This window comes from Pseudochaenichthys georgianus, chromosome 18, assembly GCF_902827115.2.
Source record: "Pseudochaenichthys georgianus chromosome 18, fPseGeo1.2, whole genome shotgun sequence".
Classification (NCBI taxonomy): domain Eukaryota; kingdom Metazoa; phylum Chordata; class Actinopteri; order Perciformes; family Channichthyidae; genus Pseudochaenichthys; species Pseudochaenichthys georgianus.
This window is the reverse complement of record NC_047520.1, coordinates 14,340,404-14,367,629: the sequence shown is the minus strand read 5'-3', so window position 1 is coordinate 14,367,629 and position 27,226 is coordinate 14,340,404. Positions and strand designations below refer to the sequence as shown.

The 27,226-nt window shown below is 43.5% G+C and overlaps 1 protein-coding gene across 1 annotated transcript in view; it reads right to left on the bottom strand.

Annotated features, from left to right (window-relative positions):
* kdm6ba (lysine (K)-specific demethylase 6B, a) overlaps nucleotides 1-27,226 on the bottom strand; it is a 110,062-nt gene that overhangs the window by 43,811 nt on the left and 39,025 nt on the right. The window contains exon 4 of the mRNA XM_034105624.2: nucleotides 20,177-20,231. The gene's annotated coding sequence lies outside the window, so the exon portion shown is untranslated. The remainder of the gene's footprint in view (nucleotides 1-20,176; nucleotides 20,232-27,226) is intronic.

Genomic DNA, 27,226 nt, shown 5'->3' with positions numbered 1-27,226 from the left:
TTAATACGTCATTGTTGAGGAAATAAAGACGTGCCCAGTTTAGAAACAGGAGCAAGACAGAAGTTCTAATAAAAGTCAGATATCTACATTGAATTTCTAGTCTTTTACCATTATAAACAATTCCCTTTTTTGTCATCTTCCTCATTCCCTCCCCTTAAATCATGCACTATCAAAACTCTGTATCCTCATTACAAAGCGAGCAGGCTTTAACAATCCACAACCCTTCACACGCATAATGCATAAACATGCACTGCTCCAATGTTGACCTTTGCAAAGGAGTGATACAAATCAGCCAAGCAGCAAAGGACGGACACAGACACGCACGCACGCACACACACACACACACACACACACACACACACACACACACACACACACACACACACACACACACACACACACACACACACACACACACACACACACACACACACACACACACACACACACACACACACACACACACACACACACACACACACACACACACACACACACACACACACACACACACACACACACACACACACACACACACCTGTGTCAGTCAGTCACAAGCTCCTTGTTACAGATGCCATATGCAGTCACACATGTGTGTGTGTGTGTGTGTGTGTTGTGGATTTCACTCAGCCAATGCCCTGTCTATCCTCAGTGGTAGTGACACAGGCGTCTCCTGACTGACACAACTGGAAGCCATTACCTTAAATCAACAAACCTCAGCCCGTCTCTATCACACAAAGACGCCATGTGCACACTCAGCATTCTACCTGTGTGTGTGTGGGTCCATTCAAAATGCCTCAGCAAGGATATTTTTCTCTCACTGCCCAACATATATCTTTCTTCATTTTCTTTCCACTTTTGCAGCTCAGATCCAGACCAGAGTAAACGAGAACCGCTGCAGGATCTGACCTTCCACCAGCCTGCCTCTCTGTCTCCGTCTCTCATCACGTCTCTGTCGCTCCCTTTGTCTTTCTCTCTGCTAATCATATACAGCTACCTACACAGGCTAGTTTCTGTGCTGGATATTAGCTCCAAGGCCAAAGCTAATCTGCCTGAACCCTTTGACCCCTCATAATAGAATTAACCACTTAAGCCTTATCCCTCTGTGCCTTAACAAACTGTGCTTTTGAATAATATAACTAGTGTTGTCAGAGATAAAGCCCGAGACCAGAACATTCAGCCACATGATAAAATGTAACTACTATACAGTCTGTAGGTGTGTGTGTGTGTATGTTCTACAGAAACACACTGAACAACAGAGTCTGCATTTGTAAGGAATTGGCATACATGATGGCAAGTATGCTATGCACAGCTGACTATTGTTCAAAAAGAATAGCATTGCACCAATACACCACATTGCACCTGGAACATTTCTGAGACGACACAATGCCAGCTGGTTCCACCCACTAGTACGTATACACAATCCCCAATACTTACTTCGAACATACTCTGTTTAAAGAAGTACATCTGCAAATCTGAATATACATCCATGTCTGAATTATACTCTCTGAGGCCACATGACACATTTCAACACTTACTTGCACAAAGCTGCAGAAATACACCTGGGAAACACAGATGAACATGAAATCATAGAGCAGACATCTTTAAAGGTTATCGCTGAAGTTAAGAAGTATCTTTAGGGATTATCATTTGTGTTACTTTAAAGGATCGCAACTGAATGAACTTTCTTCTGCATGTCAACTACACAAGAAATACTTTCCAGGAAATATCTACGCCACAAGAAAACGCATATATACAAAGACACACACTATCAATAAGAGTAACATTTATTTACATGAGTGTGTCTCCTCAAATGATTCCTTGAACCCAAGCTGTTATTAGCCCAGCTCCACAGACACAACCCAGCCACGGCGCCAGCCAGCCTCCCCTCACCTCCACCCCTCAACCTCCTTTCCTGCCTGCTCCTCTCCTCCCCCTTTCCCCCCTGTTTTAAACACAAGGCAGCCCACCCCTCCCCCTCTCCTCTTCTCTCTCTCTTCTTTCGGTGTCCCTTTTTCTTCTCCAGGCAGCACACTCAATCACCCTCACCTTCCTCCTCCCCCCCATGCCATCTCAGCCTCCATTCCAATGAATGCACAATCTCCCCCCTTCAGCTGTGGGGGGACTGCCCTGAGGCTGAGGAGGGGTAGAGAGGGGAGTATGCACACACAAATTCAATCACAAAAACACACTGCCCCCACCTCCTGTGTGTGTTTGTATGATCGTGCACATCTGCAGAGGAACACGGGAGCATGGTGGGTGACAGACGTGGGGGGGGGGGGGGGGGGTTGGGTGGCGTCCTAATGGCTCTCTGTGCAGGAAATGGCTTGTTGCTACACAGACAGCCTCAGAATCAATTGTTATCATGGGCCAAATCCCCATATTTGATCTGCATCTGCAAAACACACAGCTGGGCCGGGTCAACCCCCCCCCTCAACAAATGACTATGCAAAACTGTAGCCGACAGAGAAAAAGACAACAGCCAAGTAATTGACTCTTTCTCGCCACATTATAGATGCTATAACACTATGTAAATATAGATTAAAATACTTTTATCAGGAGAAAATGTAGGCAATTGTTTTCAAAATGTGCATAAACATAACATCAAGAATGTTTTTGTAATTATATAGCCCACATGCGACAGCAATTTCATTATATGGTTTTTTCTTCTATACCATAAAAGTCTACTCAAAATCAGCAATGTTTAATTTATCTGACCATTTTATTTGTCTAGTAATGTATCCTAGCATAATCAATTCTGCCATACCATAATATAATATATCATGCAATATCCTATGCAGCATTAGCGCTGGCTGTGTGCTGTGTACAGTACAGTAGGAGTCAGCCAGTGAGCGAGCAGCTCTGACGTATTCCAGCCCACAGCAGGCGACCCTGGCTGAACCGCGCCTGGCACGCCATTGGATATTGGATAATCGCAGTAGGACAGGAAGTGGTGGAGGAATAAAAAAGGAAAGACAAGAAAAAAAGGAAAGAGAAATGTCAGAGAGTAAAGGATGCTCTACTTCCGCTGGTAATGAACTAATGAAAAGAAAGAAAGGAGGAAATTCCCTAGGGGGGAACAGGAAGGGTGGGGGCAGCAAATGGAATAGTAAGAGGGATTTTGCCTTGTGTGTGGAAGTGTGTGTGTGTGTGTGTGCGCATGTGCAGGCCGGTCACTCACATGTGTGTGTGTGCGCATGTGCAGGCCGGTCACTCACATGTGTGTGTGTGCAGGAGTACTGTAAAGATCACTTTACGGTAGTACGCGTCAGATGTTTTTTCCAGTGAGGCTTTTATTCTAGGAATATTAGCATTGGTTTAGACATGGGGGGGGGGGGGGGGGGGGGCACTGTTTTAATTAGGACAGGGACTGACACACACACAGTCACAATATTAGCTCCAGGCAGACGCCAGCACAAGTGTTGTGTTTCTCACACCCTCGCGCAGGGAGGAACACGAACACACACACACACACACACACACACACACACACACACACACACACACACACACACACACACACACACACACACACACACACACACACACACACACACACACACACACACACACACACACACACACACACACACACACACACACACACACACACACACACACACACACACACACACACACACACACACACACACACACAAAAGCCCTTCAGATATCAGTTACGCACATACATTTACAAAACGGGTGCTGACCGCAGACCAGACTACTGATGAGAACAACCTGAAAGCCCCCAGACCACAACACACCGGTCAGGGCAACACACACTTTGTAGAACAGGGCTGAGTGTATTTAACTGTGTGTAAGGAGCTAATGGGAGCCGGCATCTGTGCGTGCTTGTGTGTGTGCCTGGGCTTGTGTTCACTGATTAATGCTTAGGCTGCAAAGTCACAAGACCCAAGTTCAATACAGTGACCTGATTATTACACGATGCAGAGATCATGAGAGGATAGGTACTGGTGGAAACATACACATGAGAGAAAAAGAGAAGAGGGGGAGAAAGAGAGAGGGAGATCTTTTGAGCAAACTGGCAATTTAATCAGCTAAGAGCGAGGAGTGAAGATGAAAGACAGAAACAAGACACAGAGGAAGAGTGTGAAAGAGAGGTGGAAAGGAGACAAAGAGGTACAAATGAACTACTTTAGTGTTTTGTTTCTGCGCCGGTGAGCCAGCTGGCTGCAGAGCCGTCGGGGGTATTTAAATCGACCGGCTCTGACATGTACCACTGGTTTTTAAACTAACACGTTGGGACCTTCAGGACTCTTCTTATAGGATTTCCTTTTGTTTCCTCCTTAATGACAATGATCTGAATGATTGCTGTCAGTAAGATCCCAAGCATGTACTGTATGATGATCAGATAGGAGCTCTTCCTGTCTCCTCCTTCAGAACACAATTACATATTTTCCCCCAAAAAGGGGCTCTGTGGTTCAGTGCTCGTCTATTTTGGGGCATGCTACACATTCAAAAGTTTTGGAAGCCCCGTGACACAAACATTCAAGCCCTTCCACAAAGACACACACAAAGACACACACTCGGACACACACAGCCCCAGCTGGAGCACAAGCTCCCTTTGTGCTGCATTCCTCACGCCTTAGCTTCAGCCTTTAGCTTAGCTCCTCTCTCAATCTGCACACACACACAGCAACTTTCTCCTGCTTTTGTCTGCAGAGCGGCGGCGGTGACACAGCTGAGAGCTCGGGGATAGGAAGCTTGTCTTACCGTGGCCGGCTCGGGTTGAGCTCACAGAGAGACGCAGGGTCGGCTCGGTGGAGTACAATCCCAGAGAGGTCTGTTAGTTACAGCGTCAGCCAGCTCAGCAGATTCCCACTACCTTTCCTTTCCTTTCCTTTCCTTTGCTCCCAGCTTTGTGTGTGCCTTGCTTTTTCCCTTTAAACTGCACAGGCTGCCTCCCCCCACCTCCTCAGCTCACCCCCCCCCCCCCCCCCCCACACACACACACAGAGCCAGCACAGAAAACACACACTGCTCCTGAATATGACACTGTTGTCAAAAGCATGCAGAGCTGTTGATGTTATTATTATTATATATGTTGCTCTTATTCTACAGCCTGTAAGGAAAATGAAGAAAGAAAAAACAAGAGACCAAAATAGAAATCCTTTGTCTTTCTTCTCTCTAAAAAATAAAAGTGTTTTAGATCCTCTTCTTTCTCTCCTCTGTCTATGTTTCTCTTCCTCACCCTCTCCCTATCTCTCTATATTCTGTCTCGCTTTCCCCCCACTCAGTAGTCAAACAAAGAAAGGAAAGGAACAGAGCGAGCGCACACTCACGCACAAACACACACAGACATACACAACACACATTCGCTCGCCGCTTTCTCTCTCCCTCTCTCACATGCACAGGCTCGGAGCCCAACCCCCCAGCCTGCCTCCCTCTGATTTTTTTTCACTCCTTGCCTTTCTCTAAACAGCACCTCCCCCCTTTCCTCCCCCCATCCCTCCCTCAGCCTGATCTGGCCTCGTTCTCATTCGTCTACCACCCCTCCCTCTCTCCTCCCTCCCTCTCTCCATCCTTCCCCTCCCTACCTCTGTGTGTCAAACAGATGGGATTGGAGAGCAGAAGGAGCCTCTGTGTTCACTCTACCTCGATTTCTCTTCTTCATTAGTGCCATGTAGCCTGATGGAGACGTGCTTTGACCTACAGTGAGCTGTTGATTAAAAAAAACGAAACAAATCGATTCAGATAACCTTCAATTGGGGTTTTTAAACTCTGCAGTGCGTTCCTGCACAGATGTGAATTTATTGCACCGACATCTTCATGCCAACAGATGTGTGAACCCAGCGATAAAGGTTTAGCATAAAAGCAGCTAACATGTGGCTCGATGAGAACAATGGCCTCCAGGTTCAGACTCTAGATCTGGTACAACATGACCACTGGGATACATGGTTTCTGTTTTCCTGCATCTAGAGACTCCTGTCAGCCTGCGTTTAGTGTTCTGATTGGATTTACTACATCTCATTTATCCTTCTAATTAAAAGAATTACATTAGATGATTGCTTCATTGCCATTTCCTTTTTGTAAACTCAGTTATGATCCTTAACGGAACAGTTCACTAACTTACAGATTGGGTCTATTTTCATAGTTTTGTCTTTCATATAAATAATATAAGATGGCATTGTACTTAACATGGTAAGTTGTATCAAAACTAACAGTTTAGCCCAGCTTACAGTGCATCCGGAAAGCCCTTAACTTAACTTGTTACAGCCTTATTTCTAAATGGATTAATTCATTTTTGTTCACAATATCCCACACACAATACCCCATAATGACACAGTGAAAACGTTTTTAAAGAATTTTTTGCAAAGGTGTTAAAAATAATGAAATGAAATATCACATGTACATAAGTATTCACACCCTTTGCTTTGACACTGACAATTGAGCTCAAGTGCATCCCGTTTCCACTGATCATCCTTGAAATGTTTCTATTACTTGATTGGAGTCCACTTATGGTAAATTAAATTGATTGGACATGACTAAGAAAAGAACACACCTGTCTATATGAGGTCCAACCGTTGACAGTGCATATCAGAGCACAAACCAAGTCATGAGGTCCAAGGAATTGACTGTAGACCTCAGACAGGATTGTATCAAGGCACAGATCTGGGGAAGGGTACAGAAAAATGTCTGCAGCATTGAAGGTCCCAACGAGCACATTGGTCTTCATTATTTGCAAATGGAAGATGTTTGAAACCACCAGGGCTCTTCCTAGAGCTTGCTGCCCAAACCAAACTGAGCATCGGGGGAGAAGGGCCTTGGTCAGAGAGGTGACCAAGAACCTGATGGTCACTCTGACAGAGCTCCAGTGTTCCTCTGTGGAGATGAGAGAACCTTCCAGAAGGACAACCATCTGTGCAGCACTCCACCAATCAAGCCTTTATGGAAGAGTGGCCAGAAGGAAGCCAAAGGCACATGAAAGCCCACATGGAGCACCTAAGGCGCATTTCCACTACAGCGCGGTTTAAGCGTGCCGTGCCGGCCCGTTTTTGGTTGCGTTTCCACTAGGCGTAGTTCTGGCTAGCGGGTACTTTTGTCTAGTTTCTGAACAGATATGAGGAGCTGTGAGCTCTGAGTGCTAACAGCTAACGGCTGATGTTGGTTTTGTGTTTCGCATTGAAGATGACGTCACGGCTCCGCCTACACTGCGTTACTATAGTTACTACCCCAGTTCCTAAACTGTAATGGAAACGCAGCATAAAGTAAGCCTGGCCTACCAAGGCCTAACTATACCGTACTAAGCCGTGCGAGGCCCAGCAGTGGAAATGCGCCAGTAGAGTACCCTCAGACCATGAGAAACCAAATTGTCTGGTCTGATGAAACCAAAATGTATCTCTTTGGCCTGAATGCCAAGCATCATGTCTGGAGGAACCCAAGCACCCCTCATCACCTGGCTAACACCATCCCTACAGTGAAGCATGGTGGTGGTGGTAGCATCATGCTGTGGGGATGTTTTCAGCAGCAGGAACTGGGAGACTAGTCAGGATCAAGGGAAAGATGAATGCAGCAATGTACAGGGAGATCCTTGATGGAAACCTGCTCCAGAGTGCTCTGGACCTCAGACTGGGGCAAAGGTTCACCTTTAAAGCCCGGACACACCAATCTGACAACAAAGAACTGACACAGACGGACCCCGACTGTTGCGTCACCTCGCGTCTCTGCTTTTGGCCATGTGTCACACTGGAACACACCGCAAAGACTTCAGCCGACGGCCAAGAAGCACGTACGAACTGGAATCAAAGTGATTTATTGTTATTATTTTGGCCTGACGCCCACCAACGCCGATAATCGGCCTGATGTGTCCGTGCCTTTAAACAGGACAACAAACCTAAGCACACAGCCAAGATAACAAAGGAGTGGCTTCAGGACAAGTCTGTCAATGTCCTTGAGTAGCCCAGCCAGAGCCCAGACTTTCCCCCGATTCAACGTCTCTGGAGAGATCTGAAAATGGCTGTGCATTGACGCTCCCCATCCAACCTGATGGAGCTTGAGACAATCTGCAAAGAAGAATGGGAGAAACTGCCCAAAGATAGGTGTGCCAAGCTTGTAGCATCATACTCAAGAAGACTTGACGCTGTAATTGCTGCCAAAGGTGCTTCAACAAAGTATTGACTAAAGGGTGTGAATGCTTATGTTTATGTGATATGAGTTTTATTTTTTTATTAATTTACAAAAAATATTTTAAAACTTTTTCCACTTGGTCATTATGGGGTATTGTGTCTCGAATGTTGAAAATAAATAAATAATTTAATCCATTTTGAAATATGGCTGTAACATAACAAAATGTGGAAAAAGTGAAGGGGTATGAATACTTTCCGGATGCACTGTATAGAGCTCTTTATTTGTAAGTAAAAACCAGAAGTGAGCGCACAACAAAGATGGTAATAATTTCTCATGGCACAGAAAAAGGACGTACAATATAACTACTACAAGTACGGTAGGTCAAAGTCGAACCAGGAAGCTGATCTGATAACTGAACGTTTACAACGGACAAAGAGTTTGTTTAAAACCTCTGCTCGTTCGATGGCTCGTGCTTCTTCGTTTCAGTTTTGCCTCTTTTTATTACCAATAAGAATGATAGCCAGTGCTACACAATCATTTTTCTGTGTTGTTCTCTAAGAGATTGAAAGTCGGTGCTTTCAGCATTGAATTATGGACTATTTCATTAGTGTGTGATTTCTAGTTTGTTTCCTCGAGGAAATCTCTTGACTGGTTGAACAAAGCAACACTTTCCAGATCAATATTACTTAATGTGCATTTGATAAGTCTGACAAATGAACAGACATGAATGCTTTCTAACACATAACCTTTGGATTGAATGTGTTGATACAAAAGGTACTGCATTCACAGTGAGCAAATAAACTCTGGTCTCTGCTGTGCTTTCAGGAAGTAGTGCCCACTTGTTGGCCTGTTACGGTACGTCCACACGGCGGCGTGCCTTGAAGCTTCAACACTTCTGCCCATTCACTTTGAATGGGGTGACGTCACGCTTTGCCGAACTGCATTGTAGTTCCGTCGCTTCGCTTTGCTCGCGTTGCTCGCTTCAAAAGTAGAGCATTGTTTTACTTTTGAAGCTTCGACGGAAGCGTCAGCCCATCGAATCATATGCCAGTACAAGCTCTAGCCAATCAAACTGCGTGCTAGTGTGTCCGGGGCGGGAGATTCATGTGATTGGTTGTTGGTCGAGCTTCAGACACGCCCGCCGGCAAGCTTCAACGCACGCCGCCGTGTGTAGGGGACGTTACACTCACACTAAAAAATGCATGCTTGATGTTTCCTTTTTTTCATTGGAAGATGTTTCCTATAGATCACATTCATACACACTCACACCTGTACACACAAACACACACATACTCTTGAGTGCCGGCTACATGCAGGAAGATAGAGTGGAGAGAAATAGTACAGTTGGAAAGTCGGGGAAGAGGGTGGGAGAGGGGAGAACGGGTGGTGGGGGGTGAAGGTATGGAAAATACTGCATGGAGCCGCTGCACTCTCTGACCAGGGCATAGGCTGGAGGAAATATAGGAACTACTATTGCACTCAGTGACTCCTATAGACCCCCCCCTTCCCCCTCTCTCTCCATAAAGAAGCCGGGGCACCAGGAGACACAGCTTCAGACAGCATGACCAGAATAAAAAAGTAACAGAGAACACTAAAACAAAAACAGTGAGGGCCAAATGTGCCAGTTGTTCAATGCGTCTGCGAGGTTAACTTCATGAGAGCTCCTGCTGTAAAGCACACACACTGTTTAAAGCTGTTTGAAGGGAAGACATTTCATCAGAGAACAGCTGCAGTGGAAAGTTATCACAGCTTCTAATTAGTGATATACCATACGGTTGAGTCAGAACATCCTTGAACTCTGCACATATTTATTAACACAAATACATTATGGGTTAATATTTTAACCTGATGTTAAAGCTGTACATCTGGTGTGTACCTACTCAATGATCAAGAATATTTCCCATCCAAAGCTCATTGCATCTTTGTCCATTGTCAACAGTTTATACTGTCCAATCAACATTTGAAAGTATTAATAAACTATGTAATTGAATGTTCTACGCTATATAGAAATCATTGTATTATTAATTTATCATAGTTGTTTTCAGCCTCTCAAATGGAGATTTCCTTCCTTTCTTAGTTTAATTTGTTATTAAATTGAATATAATATTTGGGGTTTGGACTGAAGAAACAAGACATTTTAGGACATCACTTTGGGCTTTAAGAAGCTGGAATGAAAATGTTTTACTATTTTATGACATTTAAGGGGATTTACAGTATAACAAAACAACTATTTGAGACTACACGATTTATAGATAAATGTAGTAAACTGGTAATCACAAGATGCAGCCATAATCGAGTATCACTGGAGCTGGGCCAACAACCAACAACTAAGTTTAAAAATTAACCAACAAAAACAAATTATTAATTTGATAAAACAATTAAAATGCATAGAATAACTGTGCATCATAACAGACTACAGAAGAGCCACTATTCTAGCCAATATAATGATAGAACCTGCAAACAGAAGCCAAGATGCACCTAGATAAATGTTTCTTTACCGAACATCACTGGGCATCAACAATATTGGCTCCAGGTAAAGTTAAAATGTTCAGCCTCACCTTGCAAATAACTACTCAACACAAACTAACTGCTCCCCTAGAGCATATACATAGCAACCAGCAGTTTGAGTTGATTCATGTTTCATTGCTAGTGTACCGCCGTGGGCTCTGGGTGTGCTGTAATTAAGCCTCACAACACAATAACAAGTGAGCCAGCATGTACACAGAGAAACAATCTATTTCTTAACTAATCTGTTTGACTCTCATAGGGCTTTCACACCAACGCGATTCCCGTTCTAGCTCCGTGCTAGAGCTTTTCTGGTTCGGAACCGGGTTTTCTTTTCAGCCCCCGTTTAGTTCACACCGCCCAGAGCCCGACTGGTGCTGACGCTGCTGCGTCATGACGTCACCATTTACGTCGCCGATTTTATCTCCAACGGCGTTACGGCGCTCACTACAACAACAGCAATGGGGGACTGCGTCGGGTCGATGATCGTATAGAGAGGCGAAGTCCCTCCCTTTCCTCCATGGGACCTTATTTCGAAAAAAGTATGTATTGAAGTCAATGGAGAGAGAAAGATTATCTTTCGATCCTGTTTGAATTGTGCCACGAATTACACATGATGTTTGTCAATTTAAAAGATAATTTTGCAAGTCAAAAAAATAAAAATGTGTCGTAAAAATGTGAAGGAACACTTTTTTTTGTGTGAAACCGCTCAATGAACTACATCTCCCGTCTTGCACCACACACCAAGACGCCCGTCACGTTGGCACATTTCACTTCCTTCTTTCAGAAGCGAAAAGTATTAAAAGTGGTGAAAATCACTCCAAGTCTGGGCATGTTGAGAGCTGTACATACACAAAACGGGAGTTAGTCGGTTCCGTAAGAGCCAGCATTCGGATTCTGGGATTTGTAGTCTTTCTAGTTGCGTATTTTTCATAGTCTTATATTTCAACAGTTTGACAACAAACATGGAAATTATTTTTTAAGATTGACAAACATCATATGTGTAATTCGTTGCACAATTCAAACGGGGTCGACAGATAATCTTTCTCTCTCCATTGACTTCAATACATAATTTTTCCGAAATAAGGTCCCATGGGTCGGAAGTAGATGGGCGGGATTTAAGTATTCACTGTCTGACTGTCACACAAGCAGCTGATACATATCCTCAATTCCCCATAAGTGAATGTGTTTCAACGCTGTTATTAAAGTTTCTCTGGTATAAAATGGGTGATGTTAGCATAGCAACCGAAGCTAAACTGACTATCTTGACTACTTGTTGTTGCTATCCTATTGTGGCATAAGGCACATTTTACCGGCGTATTTTTCAATATGATTCTACTTGTGATAGTCGGACATGACAACCTGTGCAGCCCATGTATTGATTCCATCCGATAGCTGCTATAATACAAAAACGTCTGCCTGCTCTCCATAATGATCAATAACAGCGAACGGATGGTCAAAGTAAGGTACAAATAAACAGAATCACACGAAGCCTGGTTAGTGTTGCCTGACTTTATAAAGTGCGCTTTTTATAAGTGTGTGGTTGCGTTCTAGTCACTTTGTTTGTTGTTGTACTTCTATTTGCCGTACTCACCTTTAACTGTTAGCTCAGGTTAATCTCGCCCCCCTCCGACGTAAGCGTGACGTATGCGGTTCTTGCTTCTAAACCAAAACATTTTTGGTGCTTGAAACGAACCAGATTCCGGAGCTTAGAGGCGGCTCCGCTGCGGTGTGAACAGGACAAACCGGTGCTTTTCAGGCTCCGCTCCGAACCGGCCCTGGAACCGCGTTGGTGTGAAAGCCCCATCAGAGGTGAGCAACACTTTCATTATTTTCTTTTTAATGATTCAAACCACTGTCAGGTTTAACTTATTTTTACATTCATCACATTTACACTAATATGTTTTCTCATTATTTGGCAATTAGTCTCCTGTCGCTTTTAACAGGTGCTAATTGTTTGATGACAGAAGTCGTGCTCTGTATGAAGCTGTGCATTAATGTTACTTTATCCCGAAACAAACCTAAAGACTGAGTCTTCAAATAAGAGTCCTACAATTTATCTGGTTAAATGAGGGCAAGTGAAACCAGGTGAGTCAATGCCAGAGAGCAAGGAGCAGAGGAGAAACCATCCAGGGAGGGAGGAGAGAAAGCTAGTCAATATGGTGGCACGTTACATAATTCTCTCGCTGTATTGATTTATCGCCTTGCTGATTTGGCCCCTAGCCAGTATGCAATAGCATTTTAATATTTGAGCTGGAGCCCAGACAGAGAGAGAGAGAGAGAGAGAGAGAGGGGGAGGGGGAGGGAGAGATGGTGAGGGCAGATAGATGGCGACTGATAGGACAGTGAAAGAGAGGTAGAAGCAGGTTTAGTAATAGCTGGGAATTTATAATGAGAGGAGACAGAAGGAAACAAAGCGTTTAGGAGAGCGTTTAGGAGAGCGTTTAATTGAGCGAGATGGAAATAGCGGAGATTTCAGGGAGAGGAAACAAGTGTGAGCGGGGATGAAGAGATAGTGACAGATCGAGGGAAGGCGGGACACAAAGAATGTGTGTCAGGGCACCGCAGGTCACCCTTGTTGCTGTAATCAGCACTGTTATATAAGAGCCTGCAGCACTGGGCAGAACAGCCGACACAGTACAGGACAGACTGGGTTTACTGCACACAGTATGTCTTCAAACACGAGCACACAAAGTGCCTGTGGTCAGATGCTGGATATAAACTTCAGGTTGCTCTAAAAGTGAGTGCACACTGGCTGGCTACATTTGAAAATACGATATTTCTCCGAGCTTTATATCTTTCTGAAACTGACAAGCAGGCACATTCCACACAGCTATTGGTCAGGTGGTGAAGCTCTCTTTTTTCATTCTTCACACAACTATTTCTGTCACTTTTCATATCAGTTTCATTGCCAGCATTGTGAACCCGGAAATGCCCGGAGTAGCCCAAAGTTTTATGTTAGAAATGTATAGTATGGGTCCCCAGCACGTAGAAACTGCTGGATGCAAATTGCATATGTTGTTCATGGTCCTCTTAAACTTCAAAATGTACCCAGTAAATCATCACATTTTGGGTCGAACCAACCAGGAGCACAAATTAGGGCTGTCAGTCGATTAAAATATTTAATCGCGATTAATCGCATGATTGTCCATAGTTAATCGCAAATTAATCGCACATTTTTTATCTGTTCTAAATGTACCTTAGAGGAATATTTTTCAAGTTTTTAATACTCTTATCAACATATGAGTGGACAAATATGCTTTATGCTAATGTTCATTATCATTTGAACAATGACAAATATTCTCATGAATTTTAAACACAACAACCTCTGAACATTACAAATATTCGCCTCAATTCAACCTGGAACCTCTCTCATACAATTAATACAATACAAATGGTGTGTGTGTGTGTGTGTGTGTGTGTGTGTGTGTGTGTGTGTGTGTGTGTGTGTGTGTGTGTGTGTGTGTGTGTGTGTGTGTGTGTGTGTGTGTGTGTGTGTGTGATGGATTGTTGGAGCTATGTGCAACTCAAGGCTCGAACGGGAGCTGCCTGGACGCTGCAATCATGTTGCGCACTATCGGTGCTGAGTGTGCTGACTTTTCGTACAATGTCCCACTGTCTGGCTTCCTGCATAAAGTCAAGTGCTCGGCGCAGTTGTGGCGAAATGTCGCTCCTCTGTTTTCATTTAAACAGCTCCTTATATCCGTTAGCGCAGCTAGCTAGCACCAGATGCTAACAACAACAATGCACGTAAGGTCTCTCTCTCGCTCGGGCCACACATACACACACCCTCCCGGTCCTCCCGATGGCCAGTCGGTGCCTCCTGGTGAGCGTGGAAGTGTGGTCTGCCACAAGCGGGCGGCAGGAGCGGGGCTGTCAGCATCAGCTTGTGGATGGTATTTTAAACTCGATGCGCTCTGAAACTACGGTGCGGGCGAGGGAAAAAAATACACATGCGTTAATCGCGTTAAAATAATTAGTGGTGTTGATTTTTTTAACACCCTAGCACAAATATAGCCACTTTCTGGTTAAAACTGCCGTTTTTGATCTTGAAAATTAAATGGATTCAGCATCCTCAAGAACACCCAAAACTCATGCTAATTAATGCAACTCATTTTTAATGTTCAAATTGCCCAACATATGCAAGTTAGCATCCGGCAGCTCAAAGTGCTGGGGACCCATACTATACATTTCTAACTTAACACTTTGGGCTACTCCGGGCATTTCCGGGTTCACAATAGGACTCTATGAGCTTGCGAACATGCACCACTGAGAGCCACATCATGTATGCATTCAAATAGAAATGAATAGTCTACCTGATCTTCAGATACTAAACAAGGTGACCAACGACCATAGTCACACTGTTCACTGATAGTACTGTTCTTCATGATTCCCTTCATGGAGGAGCATCAGGGTCTCTTGCTCCTGCTCCAACCCCTCTTTCGCCTCTGGCACTTCCTCCTTGTAGTGACATCTCTCTTTCACTACCCCTCTCTCTCCATTTCTGGATGAACTACAGACGGATGAGGGGAAGGAAGCGGAGATAAAGGCAGAAAACTAGATTAATGGGCTGAATGGAACAGAGAGGGAGAAGATGGAGAAGAGGAAAAGTAGAGAGAGGCTGAGCGAGAACAGGCTTTCCTTGTGCTACTGTGAATAATTTACTTTATTCCCCACTCTCTCCCTCGTTTAAAATATATATTCCAAGATATATTCAACTGGGGGGTGTGAGCTGATTAATTGCCAATTAATGTTTAACGAGGTACAGCTGTGTTCAATTAACACTAGTTTAGGCACCCCCCCTCCCGCCACCCCACCCCACCTCTTTCTCTCCCTTCATCAAATATCCTACCCTCTTCTTCCCCCTTCTGCTGTTGTTTCCTCACTTCAACAAGTCTTACTCGATGAGTAACAGATGAGAGAAAAAGAGAGGTTGATGCGTTGGAATTAAGAAGCTGATGAGACTGCAATTTCTGATCACTTATCTTTGGATGCCACTTCCACGTGTTGTCGATCAAAGAGGTCTCTACGCATGACTTTATACTGTCATACATATTTTTAGTGTAGTGTGGGTTTGTCATTTCCCACGTAGAAGCTGCTTCCCCACAGGAAGTTGGCTCAGTCAGTCAGGCGGTGTAATGCACAGAGACAGACCACACATAGCTCTCACCTGGGAGGTATGATTATGGATACCAATAATATCTTTATCTGTAGCGATGCACTGACGTTTCCATGTGGATTTAGAGCACATTTGAGCATTAAAGGAAATAGGAAAGTTTCTTATTTTGAAAAGAATAAGAAACTTGGCGGTGGTGGCGAAGTCCATAGGGACTTGGCTTGGCAACTGGAAGGTCACCAGTTCAAGTCCCGGAAAGACCAAGTGCTACCGAGGTGTCCCTGAGCAAGTTCCCTACACTGCTCCCCGGGCGCCGTACATAATGGCAGCACACTGCTCCTAACACTAGGATGGGTCAAATGCAGAGAAACCGTTTCGTTACATAGTACCTACCTGTACTACGTAATGACAATAAGTTGAATCTTCTATCTTCTTCTTCTTCTTATTTGCCAAAGGTTAAAGAGAAAGGAGTGTAAAAGTCACACAGGCAGGTTGGTACCACACAAGTAACGAAAAGACCATGGGTGTTTCTCAATGTCGAGGAGGCTTACTTGGTAGCACATGTCCCTCCGAGTGAGTTCCTTAAGAAGCGAGGCAAGAATACCGCCTAGCCTCGGAAAACGAAGAATGGAACAGGCGAGCAAGTGTGCGTCATATGAGAGGCCCTGCCTTGCATTTTCCGCCAAAGATTAGGAAATTGGTCCGTGCGCAAAGCATTGTGGGGATTTTAAGACGGTGGAGTCTACACATGTGCAGCCTCGAGATTTCCCGCAACGAAGTACGCCGGCCTCGTTAGAATTCCAAGTATGCTGGACATTGGGACAGTCCTTCGGCGGCACTCGATGACGTAGTATCCTTGAAATAGTGGCTCTGGAGCAGCTTTACTCGAGATTGAGAAACACCAGCGTTTCCCTGTTCCAACTCGTTATGCTAAGCTAAGGTAACCAGCTGCTAGCGGATGCTTTATATTAAAGGAATGGTCCACTCATTAGATAATTAATCAAAACTTCAGTATTTAGTGAAACATTATGTTTAAACCATATCCTGAAGAAATCAGCGATATTCCCCGGTAAATAATGATTTTATAGCTCTTTTTTATCGAAACCTTTATATTCCGTCTGGCCGCCGCCATTTTTGCCATTTTCAGTAGTCACGTGATGGTCGTGACGTCATCCATGCGTTCACTTTGTCAACACACGGAAACATGGCTGAATATTTGAGTTCGGACTCGTCAGCAGAGGAAGAAGTTTTGATGTTTTATCAGTATGACAATACGACACCCTCTGTCCGTAGACCCTCACATCGTACAAGGAAAAACTTCCGAAGAAAACCCACAGTTTAAAGGGAACATGGGAGAAACCTCAGGGAGAGCAACAGAGGAGGGATCCCTCTCCCAGGACGGACAGACGTGCAATAGATGCCGTGTGTAAATTGAAAAGATAATACATTTGCAACATAGGTAGTCCAGATGTTTGGAAATGCATGTGTGTATAATAGGAAGATGATATAAGATACTATATGTATGCATGTAGTACCACCCTTGCTAGCGATTCCCTCTCTAGTTTAGCATACTCAGCTTCGTTGTCCCTGGCCATAGAATCACCATTTTATGGGGCCGTGAAAAACTGGGGGGAAATACACACTAGTCGGTACTACGCTATATGGAAAGGCCACCAAAAACTGTCCTGGCCTGGACGCTAAAACGGGGCTAGCGGCTGCAATGGAAATGCGCTATAACATACCTTATTCTTACTCCGAGCACTACTTCTGCTCCTCCGTCGCTTCACACTTGCAGAGGGCGATTTCTCAACTGGCCGAACTGGTGTCCTGGTCGGTGATGACACCAGAAAGACCGATGGTACTGCATCTCCATTGAGTAATGGTTGTTCCATAAATCCCATGTTATGTTTGATCATACTCTCAGAGTAGTCGTCCGGAAATTTTAAATGTTCGCTGCATACATGAGCCTGTGAATCTTTCGGTTCGGGCCGGCCACATTTCGCTAGCCACTGCCTCCGAATGTACTTCTTACGCTTACCTTTTGGCAACAGATGGAACCGAGCATTCCGTGGATTGTTCCTATCAGAATTGTGGCAATATTTCGCGATACAGTGAGGCATATTTGAAGAGAGAAACTACAGTAAATAACATGGAGATCAATGTGTCCTCGAAAACCAAACGCATGGTTTACGTCACGTCCGGAAAATGGCGGCGCCCACAGTGTTGATGTTATTTCGGTATATAATCAGTTTAAAATCACTGATAATGTCGTCGGATTAAAAAAAAAAAAAAGAAAGACTGGCAGAGACTGGTCTGTTTTATCGGATGATAATTATTTAAAAATGAGTGTCATGAGCATACCATTCCTTTAACTGCAGATATATGAGGGAGGTATTGATCTTATAATCTAACTCTCGGCTTAAGATAATAATGCTACAGTAAAGTTATTCAACGGGTTGGTGAACGATATCATGTCCAAGAAAACCCAATGCTGTTGTAAAAAGACTTTTTCCAGCTTGTTCATGCACATTTGACATGAGGAGCCCTATTTTTATTCACTTCAAACCGACAGATGGAAAACACCTAATTTGCATTTTTTTTTTGCAATATTTCACAGGTTTGCATAAAATTCATTTGACAGTTGGACTTAAACATAGCTAGATTTGAGAGAGAGGGAAGTCTGGCCGGTAAAAAAATAAAATCAAACTACACTTGTTGGGCAGGGAACACAGAGTCCCTGCTGGCAGTACATTTGACCACCATGACCAGCAGAAAGCTGACAAGCACACACACAAGAAAAAACACACACAAAACGGCTACCTGTAGTAGACTCAGACTGGACACACATCACCCTTCTTCCTACATTTGGGATAAAATAGTACCAATTTCAATAAAATCCATAAACTGCTTTACAAAAAGTAGATTTCAAAAAGAAATCTCCACAACTGTATATTCTGTGTTTTATATTTCATTTTATCTAAGCGACTGAGTTTGAATTTTTTTTTGATTTTCCTTCCTGTCAAATATTGCTATTTTACCGACAAACATCCCCCTGATGCCTTTACTAGAGTGATCAGGTGTAGTTTGGTATTGGTGCGCTTAATGTGTGCAATCCTTTTCTGTGTCATTTGAAGCTGCCAACACAGATTTGTCCCTAGTGTAGCTTTAAAAATGCAACAGCACATGACACACATTTCAAGTTCCATGCTCGAGCCATAGTGTGTATTATGATGTGCGATGGATTCAGCGCAGACTGCCGGTGAACCCACTGACACCGAGACATTTGAATTCTCCACCATGCCTCCATTTACCCTCCACCCCCTGCACGCAGAGACCCACAGGGCTTCCTTCCTCTCATCTTCCCTTTTCTTCATCCTTCCTTATCTCTTTCTTCCTACTGCTCATCTGATCCATCATCTGCTTGGAGCCGCTCCCCCCTCCCTAATGCGCTTTCTACCTATGCCCGTCTCTCTGTCCAGGAAAATCATCAACATCAGTTGGTGTCAATTCAGATTTGTGTGCGTACATTGTCGCCATTGTGGGAACGACATTGTAGAACCTGTCTGACCTGACTAGTTTGTGATAACTACACAAAAAACACACATAAACACAATGAGATCATGTCATATGTAAACATGATGTTGGGGAGATGAGGAGACAGAGAGCAATAAGAGAGTATTGCATCTGTCTGGTGGAGTGAAAGTGTGTGTGGCCATGTGTGGCTGCCGCTGTGTTTGTACTGTATGTATGTCGGTCCCTATTTTCCCATTTTGGCTTTCATCACAATCTGATACCTCCACCCATCTGTTCACAAAGGAGAGAGGGAGAAAAGAAGGTGGGAGCGTGCAGAGTTGGCTATCACTCTTCATCCCTCCTCTTCCTCTTTATCCGCTATCTTTCTTTGTCCTCTACCTCTCTGCCAGTCTCCCTCTCTCTCTTCCTCCTGCATGTCTCTCCACTCCTCTCCTCCTTTCATTTCCAGATACAGGCTCAGCTTCCTCTAAAGACCCAGCAGGTGTGTGGTGTGTCTAATTGCGCATAAGTGTGTGTGTGAGAGTGCAAAATGTGCTTTAAAGTCCTGCGCATGAGAGCTTTTTCTATCAAGTCACATTGTGCCTGTACTATATGTGTGTTAGCTGTGTGTAGGAGATATCTTGTTTCCTCTCGGGAGTCCAGACCCATTTCCACTGTCTGCTGTAGCAAACCAACCCAGCAGTGCATCAATAATCTATTAGGGTAGGACTGCACGCACGTGCGCGCACACGCACACACACACACACACACACACACACACACACACACACACACACACACACACACACACACACACACACACACACACACACACACACACACACACACACACACACACACACACACACACACACACACACACACACACACACACACACACACACACACACACACACACACACACACACACACACACACACACACACTTCCTACCTGCCACTGCTGAGTGCACTGGGTGTGTAGACTGTGTACTGCCTGTTTCCTGTTCCTGAAAAGCAAGCATAACACCAATATAAGAATTGATATATGCATATATACTTCAAACTGTTTCTAGATAGTCTTTTCTTTGTTAACAGGGTTATAAAAGCTTCATTTGACACAGGGATGTTCACAAAATGTTGGCTGTATCCTGTAACAAAGAACTACAGTTCATTGCAACACATTTTCAGTAAAATGTAAGTAATATGCCTGATTTAACCTTAGGCATATCTAAAATAAAACACAGAAACACGGAAAGACAACACAGTGTTTAAATATGGATCAACTACTAAGACAAGATGGTACAATAGCTGAAACTATATAGAAGCACTACAAATAGACCGATCTGATGTAATTCTCCTCGTACATGTGAAAACTGACACACAAACGTAAACAAAGATTCTAACAGAAACCAATGTACTGAACGAGTGATTACAGCTACCAGACCAGAACATACACCCACTGTCAGTATATCGTCCTATCCAGAGAACACACACACGCATGGAGAAATTGTGATGGACACTCACAAATGCCCACACACAAACAACACACAGCCAGACGAAAACACATAAACATGATACTAGCATGATGTAAGAAGGCGCAATATCAGACATCACCGTAATTAAAGCTAAAGCTTGTTTATCGACCAGTTAAGTAGGACAGGATGAGCTAAGCCCCAAAGATGCAGCTTGTTTACAATAACACACTCATTTTAGTCATGTACGGAACAACACAGTTTTGTGCCATATACAAGGGGGTCAGGGGAAGTCCAGAGGAATTGTGGGAATGTTAAATTATAAATGAGAAAAGCAGACAATACCTTTTCATATTCATCAAATATCAACACACTTATTATGTTAACTAGTTCTAATTTGATGTCAATAAGTAAACCATTACTTGCTGTTGCGCCATCATTTTGTATGGACACAAATGAGACGATACGATACTTTAATGGTCAGATCAAGTCGTAAATTTGACTTGCATCACAGCAGCTCCATTTGTAACATCAACATGGACAAATATCAAGACACAATACATGTGATCACTGAGAGAAACTTGCTCAAAGACCCTTTAGCGTGCATTTGGTCTTGGATTTCAGGAGACACGATTGGATGACAATATCATAGAATATTGGAGATAAAGAACGGCAGGTTACTTTTACTGATAATCAGTAGGTTAGGCTAACTGAAGGCTAATGTGACCTAATTATGACAAGTTACCGGACTTACCGGACTACAGCAGACAAGTGCTACTCAACTTCAAATGTAATAAACGTAATAAATGTAATAAACTTCAAATGTAATTACGCCTTAGGGCCTAATTTCGTAGACAACACATGCACAAAATAAAAAAAATATCAAGCACATGCCATTGTTGTAGAACCTTGGCTGCATACATTTGAGTTGTTTTAAACAAAAAGTATTTTCTTTTTTTAAATCTGGGTGTTCACCACGGACCTATTTATCTGAATGTTTAGGTGTCAGCAGGACGAGAATGCAGGCCAGCATAATATACTGTAAATGTCTGAGAGAAGAGTCAACACATCGTGTTTTGGCTGATGTCTTGTTTAGTTAATTTATCACCTTATTTGCAAAACTGAAATTGGTCATGCTGTCACAAATATAAACCTCAAAGCCTTAAACCCGAGCAATCATTTCAGGTAAATCCTTAAATATTCCATCATCTACCATTTTCCTCTTTGGATAATCCCTGGATTCCTGCCTTTTGGAATTCCTCCACAGATTATCCCTTTCTTTAAACCACTCCAGGACCAAGGAGAGGGGGAGGAGGGGGAGAAGAGGACGAGGATGGAGAGGGGGAGGAGGGGAGTCTTGTTTTTGGAAGTTGGGAGTCTGTGAATCTTGCAGGGCTTGCAGTTCCCCCTGCGGACACGTTTTGTTCAATCGAGGAATGCGCTCGCTCAATCTCTCATCTACCCTCCCATCCCCTATCTCCTTCTTCCCTTTTTCCTTCTATCCTTCTCCTTCTTTAGGGAACAGAGGCATGTAGGTAGACACTAACAGCCAGGCTTGCTTACACCACTCCCGTGATCTGCCTGACAACAGCCTGGGGGCCCACACATACACACAGTCACAACAGAAAAGGGACCAAAGAGATGCCCCAGGAGGGAGCCTTGAGGCACTCCAACCTGGTGACAAAGCAGTAGCAGCTTCCCTCCAGGCCCGGCCCATAAACCTGACTAACCACAGGTTGAAAACAGCTCCACTCCTGTTTGCTGACTGCCTTTGTTTGGCAGAAAACAATAACTAGCCCCCCGCTCTATAATTTACAGGGGAGTTGGCTCATTCCTCTGAGTGGAATGTACAGTGGGAGCAGCTTGCATTTCATGACGGGGTGGAGAGATCCGCGTTGAGGGGGGCTGGTTATCCGGCCGGAGAGGGGACTGCGTTAAGGGAAGGGTGAGTGAGTTCAGCTGCTATTTATAGATGCCATGTCATTTTAAACTCGTGGTCTGTTCCTGTACTATGGTCAAGGAATGAAACACCAGCGGGGATACATGGCCCCGCAATGTACTCATAAATCTGTGTGACGAAGTACAGAATCTGCAAAGTGGCCCTTTAATAAAGCTTGTAACGACCAAAGCTGCAGCACTCACCCAATGCACACAGAGATATCCACTTTCAAACAATCAGCAATGCAAACGCAGGAAAAGCGTATTGTGCAAGACAAATACCGAAATCCATATCTACAGCAAATATAAATCCTGTGAGGACAAATCCTATATATAACAACAAGAGTATTCAAACAGTTACACAATTACTCCGCCCAATCAATCCATTGTCCCCCTACTTAACCTGCAGCACATGGCAATAGCGGACCGAGCGGTGAGGAAGACGTACAAACGAGAAGGAAAGCAATCCAAGATCAGGTTTTTTTCAGTGAGCCAGTGAAAAGCCTGGTAAGAAAGGGAATGGGAGAGGGAGAAGAAAGTGGGAAATATAGAGAACATATGGTGTATGGGGACCTAGTTTCCTTCCCCTTCCCTCATCTCCTCCGTTTCCCCTCATCTCACACACCTGGGACCATTATTCCTCATGGAATCAACACCCAACTAAAACTCTACTTTCTTTAATTAGTTTTTCGCTCTTCCTCCCCCATCCATATGCTCACATGTTCTCTCTTTGTTTCTTCTTCAATCTGCGCCTTCCATTTAGTCCCCTGTTGTCATGATGTCTTACTAACTTGGATTTGTTTTTTTCCTCTCTGACTTCACTATTTGCCAATACATTTTTCATTTAGAATGAATTTATTAGACAAATAGACTTGGTTCTAAAGTATATATGTGGAGCTCGCACACTTCCTATGCCTCTGTGTGTGCTGTGTGTGCAGGTATGTTTGTCTGGGTGTGGTACGGTGCGGAGGATGTGTGAGGAAAACAGAGATTGAGGAAGTGTGACTATTCCTACATTCTAGGGCTTAACTAATCAATGAAGAAAAGATGGGGGAGAATATATACTGCTGGCACAGTGGATCCGTGCGTATGCATGAGATGGAGAGAGACATGAGGGGAAACTATTCTAGCTGTAAGTAAAACCAAATTACATGACAAAACTACAAAAACATACCCTTGGGTGATTTAATGTAAAGACTATTCTGGACAATTGTCAAAACAAACATCATAAAATCACTTGAAGCCATTTTCAAAGCCTCCTGCACTGTAAGAGCATCTCCTCTACAACTTGTGATGGTTTAACACATTTCATTTTCAGCATTTAAAACATTTAATACAAGTATTTAAAATGTTGTCTTACTTAATGGAACAACACATGACTGCAATAATAAAATTAATTTAAAAAAAAGGTTACAACATATGTATGTATGTTGTAACCTTTTTTTTGTAATTGCATTTATTTATAACTAGTTTGGTAGCAGTGTAATGTAAATGCAATCACGTTTATAGTCAGACATCATGGGGGACTTTTGCATAACCCAACACGACGTGGACACCAAAGACTGCCAGCACATCTACGGAGTAAAGTGCACGTCTGAAAGTGGCTACTGATTTGGCTGTCTGCTTGGCTTTGATGTCTCTAACCCTGAACTCTAACGGGACAAGTCATTATACGAGTGAGTGTGTGTGTGTGTGTGTGTGTGTGTGTGTGTGTGTGTGTGTGTGTGTGTGTGTGTGTGTGTGTGTGTGTGAGAGAGGGACATAAACAAGGCATGAAGGAATTTATTGCTTACTTAAATCATAGTGACCTAAAACCAGTAATCCCACATCAAAGTTGTCCACTTGCTATGTACTACATGTGGTAACTTTCTCTTTAAATTGGGAACAAAAACATACCTTTATGAATACCATGTGTGTGTTACCCATAGAAAAGAGGCGAGATGTTGAAGGAGATGTATAAAAGCTACACATGAAAAATAAAAACTTCACATAATTGTCCGGAGTGATTACAAGACACCGCAGGAGGAAAGTAAATGTGAAATACATTTCATTTTCATGTAATCCATGTGAGCAAAAAGCTGTGGAGGAATGTAAAAACTAGATGAAGCCTAATTAAAGCACTGCATGTCTTTGTTAGGATGTAAGTAATTTAATTATGGGATAAGAATAGGTGGTGTAAATACACTTAAGAGACAAGAGTAACCTTAAACCTGTGATTTATGCTTCCCAATAAGGCCCCAGCTTACTTGGGTTTCATGACAGCCATTATTATGAGTTATAGTGTTCTTAATGAGAGTTTGGGCAGTGTCTCGAGAGTGAAATAATGTAGACAAAAATGGCCAAAAACTAAACATGACCTGCCAGTGACCGGGCGATCCATCAAACAAATTACAGGTAGAGACTCAGTAAGTTCAATAAAAAGTCCAGTACAGCTAGTGAGTCTATCTGGGGAGGAGCAACCCTTCAGATTACATTTGGAAATTAGGCTATGTAATGCAAAACCATGTTCATGTGACTGCAGCGGTAATGTTTTTGTTATACCAATTAGAGGATGGAATGCAATGAAAATCAGTGGGCGGGGGGGGGGGGGACCAAAATGACGCAAAAGCACTAAATCAGACTGAGAAAGAAAATCCCACTGGTTTTCATTTTGTGTCAGAGAAGATACGCGTTAGGATTTCATCTCTTACATTAGCTTCCCTCCTTTTTTATAGATCTCACCTCCCCCTGCCTGGTTGCTAGGCCACCCAATTTGGGCACGTTCAGTCTGGCCTGACTTTTGACCCCCACAACGCTCTAACCTTCATGACCTCAGCACTGGTCTGGCACTTCATCTTACTGACCACTCCCACCACACTGCCCTGTTTATGTCTGTATGTGAGAGTTATGAGAGTGTGTGTTTCTACAAAGAAAACATTGATACAAAAAAGTTTGATTACCTCATTAAAAATAATTTAAATGTACAGCTCCTCCCTCTCGTTTAAAAGCAAAATGTCAAATGTATGCATGGGCAAATGCTTTTCAGTGAAAATATGTGTTGCAACAACATCTCTATTCACAGGACACTCAAGAAACACTCATGTAAGCAGCTATATGACCGCGACTGGCTTGCAAACTATTTGTGCTGAAACAGTCAAGTGGACTAACAATAAGAAAAACAGTAGACATGGACTTGGATTGGTCTTTCTGCGGTTTTTAACCTTCCAAATCTTCCCTTTCTAGACTCAGGGAAGAAACATGTCATTTCCAAAAAGTAGTTGTTTTGTATTGTATGTGAAAGATGCTCACATACAATACAAGTAAGAGCAAATGGTTGCAAAGAGTCTTGAGTTACAGCAGTATTGCTGCAAGAATTAACTCTGCACTTGAATACAGTTTAGAAAAACGAAAGAGCCTACTGTATCTAACACAAAACAAGCTCCACACAGAGCGGCACACTCACACATAAATGCAGAGGCACAGAACAGGTACAATTCTCAGCCTGAGTATCGCAGGGAACCAACATTATTCCACCGTGCAAATATAGCACTGCACACAGAGTGGCAGATGGATTGTGAGTAAAGTGCGTGTGATTGACATTGTGTGTGGTGTCGTTCAGTCAGACACAGGCTCGCTGGGGAAGCGTCACGCCTTTATTTATTCATCAACCTTCTGGGAACTGGCAATAACAGACAAGGTCAATACATTATTGCACACACACACACCTAGCCTTCAGTCCACCTATAGAATGAGCAAATACAAATTAAATACTTCTCTCTCCTCTGCAAAACACACAGCCTATATATTCACACACACACACACACACACACACACACACACACACACACACACACACACACACACACACACACACACACACACACACACACACACACACACACACACACACACACACACACACACACACACACACACACACACACACACACACACACACACACACACACACACACCAATTTGGGGAACACAAGCATGTGCTACTTTGCATCTGGCTCCTCTTAGAGCAGTGGTTCTCAAACTTTTTCTGTCAGGCCCCCCCTTTGGAGAAAAAAAAAAGTTGGCTCCCCAACACAAATAGTCAGGCTCAGTGGCGGCGCCAGAGATTTATTTTGGGGGTGCTCTGGGGTAGCTTGACGTTTTATAGAGGGTGCTCAAACATTTAGGGTTTCCCATTAATGTACCGGGCGCTACAGTGGAATTTTCTACTGCAACACTCCCCACACACACAATGTACCCGCAACTGTTACAATGAAGGCTCGATAATCAGCCTCACGGCCGCATATAAGTGTAGGCAGAGGTAAAGTGCTATTTTTATAGGTGGTGTGTGGACCTCACATAGGGGGGTCCGGGGGCATGCTCCCCCGGGAAATTTTTTAAATATTGAAGTTAAGAGCATCAATCTGGTGCACTTTGAGAGCAAAATGAAGAGATCTATGGATACCTCTCTCAACACCCATATGAAACAGAACTGTAAACAGATTTACTATTTCTTTATGGATATTTTACAAATCACTCCCTTTTAAACTTTATTCTTTTTTTAATGTCATAGTATTTCATACCTGTTTTTAATTTATTCTCTTATTTGTTTATAA